The 8,896-nt window shown below is 35.5% G+C and overlaps 1 long non-coding RNA gene across 1 annotated transcript; it reads left to right on the top strand.

Moving 5' to 3' along the window:
* The first annotated feature begins 385 nt into the window (after positions 1-385).
* On the top strand, positions 386-1,986 carry LOC132144611 (uncharacterized). Its single transcript, XR_009434360.1, has 2 exons — positions 386-1,067; positions 1,161-1,986. It is a non-coding gene; the product is annotated as an uncharacterized LOC132144611 (long non-coding RNA).
* Positions 1,987-8,896: the final 6,910 nt, after the last annotated feature.

The raw sequence follows: 8,896 nt of genomic DNA, 5'->3' as shown, positions 1-8,896 counted from the left end.
TATATTTTATTTGATTTCAGTTAAAGTTTTTATCGTTTCAAATATCATTTTTGTTATTTCGTTTTTATTTATTACTCTCTTTTTTTGCAGTTTTATTTGTATTTACATTTACATTTAATCATTTAGAATAATGAGAAAAATAGAAGAAATCTAAATCAACAAAAGAGCAATAATATTTAACTATAATACTGAGTAGCAAGTTTTTTGTTGTTGTTGTTGTTGTTTTGGTATTATTTGAAGGAACCCAATAATTTAATCGTGTTACATTTCTAAATTTAAGACAAGTTGGAGGTTATCCTAACTTTATAAAGTTATTTATGATGATTTTTAACAACATTCTTTCCAGGAATTCAAACTTAATAAATTTTTCTTAAGCAAAAACTTTCAAAATAATCATAACTTCATTCTTAAGTTATCCAGTCACAGAGATTATTTTCTTTTCTTAAGACTGTTAATGAATCCGGCCTTGGGTTTTCAGTGTTTGTTTACATGATGGGGTCTGTGTTTGTGACGTGTGCAGTCCAGACAGTCAGTGATTCACATGATTCAGTGATTTAGTCAGTAATGGATTCACATATTTCAGTGATTCAGTCAGTAATGGATTCACATGATTCAGTGATTCACTCAGTGTTAGAGTACATTCACATGATTCAGTAATTCAGTCAATGTTAGATTCACATGATTCAGTGAATCTGTCAAAGTCAGATTCACGATTCAGTGATTCAGTGTTTCAGTCAGTGTTACAGTACATTCACATGATTCAGTGATTCAGTCAGTCAGATTCATGATTCAGTGATTCACATGATTCAGTGTTTCAGTCAGTGTTACAGTACATTCACATGATTCACTGGATCAATCAAAGTCAGATTCACGATTCAGTGATTCACATGATTCAGTGACTCACTCAGTGTTAGAGTACATTCACATGATTCAGTAATTCAGTCAAAGTCAGATTCACGATTCAGCGATTCACATAATTCAGTGACTCACTCAGTGTTAGAGTACATTCACATTATTCAGTAATTCAGTCAAAGTCAGATTCACGATTCAGTGATTCACATGATTCAGTGACTCACTCAGTGTTAGAGCACATTCACATGATTCAGTGATTCAGTCAGTCAGATTCATGATTCAGTGATTCACATGATTCAGTGTTTCAGTCAGTGTTACAGTACATTCACATGATTCACTGGATCAATCAAAGTCAGATTCACGATTCAGTGATTCACATGATTCAGTGACTCACTCAGTGTTAGAGTACATTCACATGATTCAGTAATTCAGTCAAAGTCAGATTCACGATTCAGCGATTCACATAATTCAGTGACTCACTCAGTGTTAGAGTACATTCACATGATTCAGTAATTCAGTCAAAGTCAGATTCACGATTCAGTGATTCACATGATTCAGTGACTCACTCAGTGTTAGAGTACATTCACATGATTCAGTAATTCAGTCAAATTCAGATTCACGACTCAGTTATTCATATCAGTGTTGGTGTTTAGATGTGTTTAATGTCTCATTAGTTTGTGAACAGAATCAGTATATTTGCTGTGAATCACCAATATTGTCAATGCTAAAACTTTTTCTCCATGTGTTGTTTGTAGAAAAAACATAGATTTTTCATGTTTACTGTATTACATCTAAAGTTCAAGATTTTCACAGTTCACGACGACGCCAGCACAGAGATGTATAAAGTTTTGTGAATATGCGATATGATTTTGTGATCATACACTGTGTTGAAGGCCTGTGAGATGTACAGATGAATGAATCGTTTTCACTGATGAAACAGATGACTGATGCATTCTTAATCATACGGCCATAAAAGTACAATAAGAGCCTGTTTTTACTTCACTGCTCTGTAAATAACGTTTATTATCCACTGTTACGCTAGATTGAAACAATAACAGCATGAGAAAACCTTGGGTCAAAGGTCATGTTTACGTTGACATTATAGTTTTCAAATAAAAGTTGTTTGTAAACTTCTCTAAAGCTCCTCAGACTCGTCTCATTATTGAAGGTAACTCCGAGCGAACAGGCCTGCGATCTCTCCGCTTTGACCTCGCTGTCTTTCCCTCACATTTTTCCCACAGCTCCTGACGTCTCGGGCTGATGTTGAGGGAGCATTGCGTTAACCTCTTGTGCTCGGGCAGAGCTGTGGGATCAGGTTAACCCTTTGAAGTGTGCTTAAGGGAACCTGTGATCTTCTGGCTGCTATCAAGGGAATGTGTCTGACGCAGATATAGGACCATCACATCACAGACCTCTATGGAGACTCTGCTTTTCTAAAGCTTCAATACGTTAAGCTCTACTGACAGCATTTATGGCATAATATACAATACCTTGCCTATAGAAATGAATACTTTTATTCAAATATATATTTTTTTTAATCAAATAAATGCAGCCTACAAATTGTTTTCAAACATTCTGCATTTATTATTGCTTAGTAACCATGTCTGTGCAAACTTAGTAAACCCAGTAAGCCAGACAATTGCTTTTTACATTCAAAATATGTGCTTAAAACTAGAATTCATTCATCTATGGTATTCCCACCACAAAAATAATAAATTCTAACAACTTTATGAACAACTTTATGCTTTAACAAAAATATAAGCTTCAGATGTGCACGGTTCTGTTAACTATTGTTGTGCACTCTCAGAAATAATTTTTCGAAGTTGTAAATATAAAAACATACTTCAATATTTTTACTTAGTTGCACATTTAATTCAGTGTGGTACTTGCCAATGTCTATGTAATTATTTGTAAGATTTACTAGTAATTTCTGAGTGAAAATGGTTTCAAGGTCAGTTTTTATTCAGTATAAGTGCATTACTGTTATAGTTGTATTTTTACTGAAACTAAACTGCATGTTACATTTTCCCCTTTAATGCCATTTTCCGCTTTAATGCCATTGATAGAACTTAACTTGCATTGAACAAAACCAAAATACAGTTTAGCAGGATATTTGCCTTATGTGACCCTGGACAACAAAACCAGTTATAAGGGTCAATTTTTAGAAAGAATTACCAGAAAGCTCAATAAATAAGCTTTCCATTGATGTATGGTTTATTAGGATAGGACAATATTTGGCAGAGATACAACTCTTTGAATATCTGGAATCTGAGGGTGCAAAAAAATCCAAATATTGAGAAAATCACCTTTAAAGTTGTCCAAGATTTAAATATGTCGTACATCCTTCATCAAATTAATATTGATTTCCCAAGCAGTTACACAACCAGATGCTGTAAAGTGACTCCTTTCTTTGGTTTCCTTTCAGACCTGCTCGACAAAGAAAGTGTCCCGTTTTCTGCCATGCGGCTCTTGTACACTTATTTTCTGGAAAACGCTGCGGTCAGACCTCAATTTGACATCGGCTCTCTATTTCCAGCAAGGGGCCATTTGGTTCTCCACAACTTAAGGCAAACATCATTTATATATAGATTAGGAAATGGAGGAATTATTCCACCCACCCCCAATTAGACTGCCTCCACCTTCCTGCAGAGGTATGCCATTCATCTTGAGGCTCAGCAGGGTTTCAGAAAACAGGCCCACCTGCATCCGCAGCCAGCTGTGAAAGCATCGCAGATTAAATGCTACATGGGCTACTTCTGGCGGTTACAGGTAACATGTTAGACCTTGCATAACCCATTTATGTTCACTTTGGTGCCAAATCTGAGTAGGAGAACCAGCAGTGAAACCGAGTTTTGGCGGTAAAGGTATCAAAAGAGGGTTTTTGCAATGATGCAACCATTTTGGGTTTCCTTCGGTGAAAACCCTCCTGTTACGGTATGTTCAAAAACTGTTTTGGGGGTCATGCAGTTTGGCAAAGAATGGTGAAAAACACAATAAAAAATGTGTAAAAGCAGGAAATTTTTGCTTTCAGAGACTAGAAAACTAAATATGTAAATATGTTATTTCTATTGTTAGGGGTTAATTTGTCACTCTTTTTATATTCAAGATTAGTTGCACAAGCAAAAGACACCTTTTTTTTTGCAATGGTTACTTGTAATACTTGTAATGACTATTTGTGCACTGAGGTGCAAATAACTACAAGTATAAACAACTTGATTTGTAGTAAGTGTAAGATGTATTTATCGCTATTTGTTCTTGGTTTTACATCTTAAGGTATAATGGGTTTCTCACAATTCATTTCAGTGCTGCAACAGTCTAGTAACTGAGATTAAAAAATAAATAACTTTAGTCAAACATTCTTGACTGTGAAACTCGTCTAGATTAAGAAACAACACTCAAGTGAGATTTCCTTGAATGATTCAGAAGACGGCAGTGAAACCAGTGAAGGTCAATTTCACCCCAACACAAATGCTATTTCAAAATTTGTACAGCTTTTCCATAAAAACATGTATCTGATGAAACTCTGCATGCACATTCAGGACCTTAAATAAGAAATATTCACCAAATTTCATGAAGAAATAAAGTATTTCAAGCAACGTGAAAGTCAAGGGTACATCAAACTGACCCCAACACAACAGGAAGGTTCACTCTTAAAAATCAAAGTTCTTTAATCTAGCACTGATTGTGAAGACTATTTAATTAATCTAAAGAACCTTGCTCTATAAAGAAGCTTTTGTTCATTGGAAATTTACCATGGATGTTAAATGTTCTTCATATAACCACAAATGCCCCCCCCTCCAAAAAAAACATTATTTTTTAAAATATTTTTAATATGGTTCATGGATATATGAATAAATGATGAGCATTTTTCACCGTATTTTTTTAAATAAGCACAAAATACAGAGAAAATGCTCATCATTTATTTATATATCCATGAACCGCAGAGGCCCAAAAGTATGCAAAATATTTATCATGTGCAAAAGTGACATTTCATAAATGTGTAAACAACAGCCGAAGTGCTTGCAGTGTTTGGTTTCTAAACATCAGTTGAACATTGGTTCTCAGCAGCCAATAATTCACCTCACATCACGATCAAAACAAGCCATGTTTATTGTATTTAAAGGGACAGTTCACCCCAGAATGAAAATTCTGTCATTAATTACTCACCCTCATGCAGTCACAAACCTGTAAGACCTTCATTCAACAAGGTTTTCAACAATTCTTCTCACAGAGTTACCGTCTTCTGCCATTTTGGAGACTACTATGATGCATGTGTGTTTTCCCCAGAACGTAGCTAATCAATGTAATCAGCGTTGTTTACTTTCAGCAAGAACTGTTGAATAAATTGTTATTTTTGTTTTCTTTGCAAACAAAAAGTATTCTTGTAGCTTCGCAAAATTGAGGTTGAGCCACGGATGTGACATGGACTGTTTTACTGATGTCCTTGCTACGTTTCTTGGTCTGGGAACATTTCAGTTGTGTTTCTGTCTTTGGGAGGGTCAGAGAGCTCTCAGATTTCATCAAAAAATATCTTAATTTGTGTTCTGAAGATGAACAAAGGTGTTCAGGGTCTGGGACGACATAAGGGTGAATAATTAATGACAAAAAATTTTTATTTTGGGGTGAACTAACCCTTTAATGTTGTCTGGGTCATAAAAAATAGGTAATTAGGTAATTGTGTAGAAACCATTTTAACTCAGAAATGGCTACATTTTTCAAACGATTAAAAAGAAACAGCAAGTAACACAATTTAGAAAATCTGAAAATGTAAAACTTTTTTTGTGTTAGAATATCATCAATGTAAATTTAGAAGCATTTTCCTTGCTAAATGATATTTTAAGTGAAATCTCAAGCTCAAGACTATGCTGGATCAAACAAAAACTGGACTGGATCACATGCATGGACTGGACTGACAACCAAACTACCAATACCTTTTTCTTTCCGGAGCATTTGGGGCTATTTTAACCCCTCGTGATGTGTGTGGTCAAGGTTACAGAAGAGAAGCCTCCTGTCATTTAGTTTAATGATGTTGCGCGGATTGACTGTGGCGAAGAAACAAAAATAAAGTCACTCACCACTGAGAGACTCCAGAATCTCTTGAGTTTATTTTCAGAGATTAATAGAGAAAGAAAATATAAAAAAATTACACACTTCAGTAGCTGTATCTGATCAAGATAAATGATCACCTGAGGATTTATCATTACACAGAGAGAGTGCTAAAACAAAAGAAGGCAAACTGATTGTAAAGCAACTGATAAACCAGAATATATCTGTGTTTTTGGAGACCGGAGGCACATGATCCATAAACACACAGATTCCACCAACAGGCAAATATTCAAGGACAAACTGCCTGTGTTCAGTTTACAGTGCAGTGGAGCTGATCATTAAACAAACAAAACATTCATCCCTGTTACTGCATTGACACTGAGGTCCCATGAGAAGTTTATTATTCCCTTCTTTTACTCAAGACGGCGGAGAGAGAAGAAAAAACACAGAGGAAAGCACATTCTTGCAGCATGACCTGTGCTGCAGAGAAACCCCGGCGTGAAAGGTAATAAATTTGTTGTGCATAATATATGTGATATCAACACGTTCAGAGCGGCGAGATACTGCGTTAAAAATTATACTACCATAAAAGAGTGTAAAATGCATAAAACAGTTTGGTTTTATGCTTTGAAATGGGGCTCACATGACGTCATCCAAAACCCATGTAGGGAATTATGTGCCCCTGAAGATACATAACGCAAGAAAGAAATCCTTCATCACAGGCCGCGGGGAAATATATTTAAAACTGATGTTCACCACTGCTGATTCATTGAATGTTTAAAAAGATTGTGAAGTCCTTTATAACAAAAAACAAGTGGAGAACAGCGGTTCTCACCTGGAGGTTCGCAGGTTTGTTGTAATAATGCTGCAGCTATACTAAAAGTGATGTAAGATGCTACACTTATAAGTGCAAATAATAAGTGCAACCAACTATTTTTTAAATGCATATTACAGATGTTGAATAATTAATCTATGAATATGTTTATTCCAGTTCAAATGTCATAACTGGACCTTCCAGTGAAAACGACAGACAACCCAGAACAAAAGATTTGATACTATTTCAGTTTCACCGCAAATGTATACATTTTTTAGTCATGATTAACATAAAACAAAAAGGCACTATTAAAGGAGATTTGTGTGTCCTTTCCTATATAATATATTGCATATTTGTTCCTAAGCAATATCCTATATCCTAAAGAGCAGGCCAAAACATCTGAAGCTTTCAAAACTCATTCAAGTCATATGAATTTTTGATTCATGTTTTTGTTGTTGTTGTCCTCTATTTTTATTTTTATTTTTTGTCTTATGTATGTAACATACTATGGCTCCCATTTACACAATAACATTAAAATATTTATTGTAAAAAACAAAAACAAAAAACCCAGGTCATTTAAACTTTTTAAATCACAAAATCTCACTTGTTTTAGAACCATAAGATATACACTTATGAATTTACACTTTGCAGTTGAGTTTATTTCTCAAAACTGTATTATTATTTTTTTGTTACATTTCACAACTGTTTTTTTTTTTTCTGCCATGGAATTAAAAAAATTAAAAAAGTTAATAGCAACTTCTGTTTTGTCTTGTGCCTGTTCCTTTAAGTATCTTTTGTAAGCTCCTCACCTGAAGTCCAATGTAAGCAAAACCGGTTGCAACTTTTGTTAGTGAAAACTTTACGTTGTCCACCTGTCAGCAGGAACATTGCACAGAGCAGACTTTTGAAAGCTGGAGAGATGATGAGCCGTGTGCACGTGGAATCTGGTTTATTCTTCTTCTTTCAGCGTTCCTGTGTGCACATGCAGGTGTTCGGCTATGAAGCAGTAATGTATCGTGGCTGTTATTCTTTCCGTACATTATTACCACACGAGTGGCGTGGGACAGCACTGACAGTGGGCTAAAGGGAAAGACTCGATGCAGAGAGTATAAAACAGACCACCCTGAACTCAAACACAGGCCCAGTGAAGCCTTTCTGTTTGACTCTGAAGCACTCGCCTGGTGCCGTCCGATTGTTCATGCCGTCCATGAGGCCAGTCCACTATAATATGTGGCTTTGTTCGGTTAGGCAACAGTTACGGCTTCAGCATGGATGGAGAAAATTGAGTTTTACAGGATAAATGACGCAATAAGCCATGCGCTCAGGGCAGACCACCGCAAACTTTTGCTCCCTGTTTCTTTTTTCAATGACTGACAGAACTGAAAATACTCGCAATGAAGCCTAACAGGTTCATTCTTTGAAAAGTCAGCATGAGTTTTTATCACTGTAGATTTTAAAGGCTACAATAACATTGCTGCAGCCGCTAAAGGCGAATAATCAAAACATTCTGCTGTTTATGAATGAATTTATTTTGAACTTATGATCGCTGTTCTCGGGTGCAGCTGTCAAAAGTCTCGTAATGATGGTGGGAATCAGTGAAGGACATTACATTTAGTTTTTTGAGCTGAAGCAGGTGCAAATGACACCAATATTTAAAATTATAAGACCTATAAAGTGATGCACAAAACACATTTCAGCTCTGTAATCTAACAAAACTGAGAAAAGTACGCTCAGACTTGATTTGGACCATCAGAAAAAGACTGGATCTTGTAAAACGGGAGTCGCTTAGCAAAATGAAGCAAAGTGGTTGGAGGCATGTGATGTCAGCAAATAAAAAACTTTGTTTCAGAGATGGAGCACATTATTAAATCTTGATTATAAAGACGCTACATTTAGTTCATTGATGAATCATTCACCATAAGACCAGAAACATGTTTTTACAAAGTAAATAGTACATAAACATTGACCCTAAGTCAAATCATACGGTAAAAACACTACACTACACAATAAAATCTTGCACTATCTTTAATGACTGCTGCTTTTCATCTAATTTGTTGGATATTAAATTACAAAGCTTTTCTTTTATTAATGCACATTAGATTAGAAATGTACTGCGCTCGGTAGACCAATCACAACAGACTGGGCCTTCTGACCAATCAGAGCAGAGGAGTATGCTTTGAGAAT

This window comes from Carassius carassius, chromosome 8 (genome assembly GCF_963082965.1).
Source record: "Carassius carassius chromosome 8, fCarCar2.1, whole genome shotgun sequence".
In the NCBI taxonomy this organism is placed as follows: Eukaryota; Metazoa; Chordata; class Actinopteri; order Cypriniformes; family Cyprinidae; genus Carassius; species Carassius carassius.
This window is presented reverse-complemented; position numbering and strand designations above follow the sequence as displayed.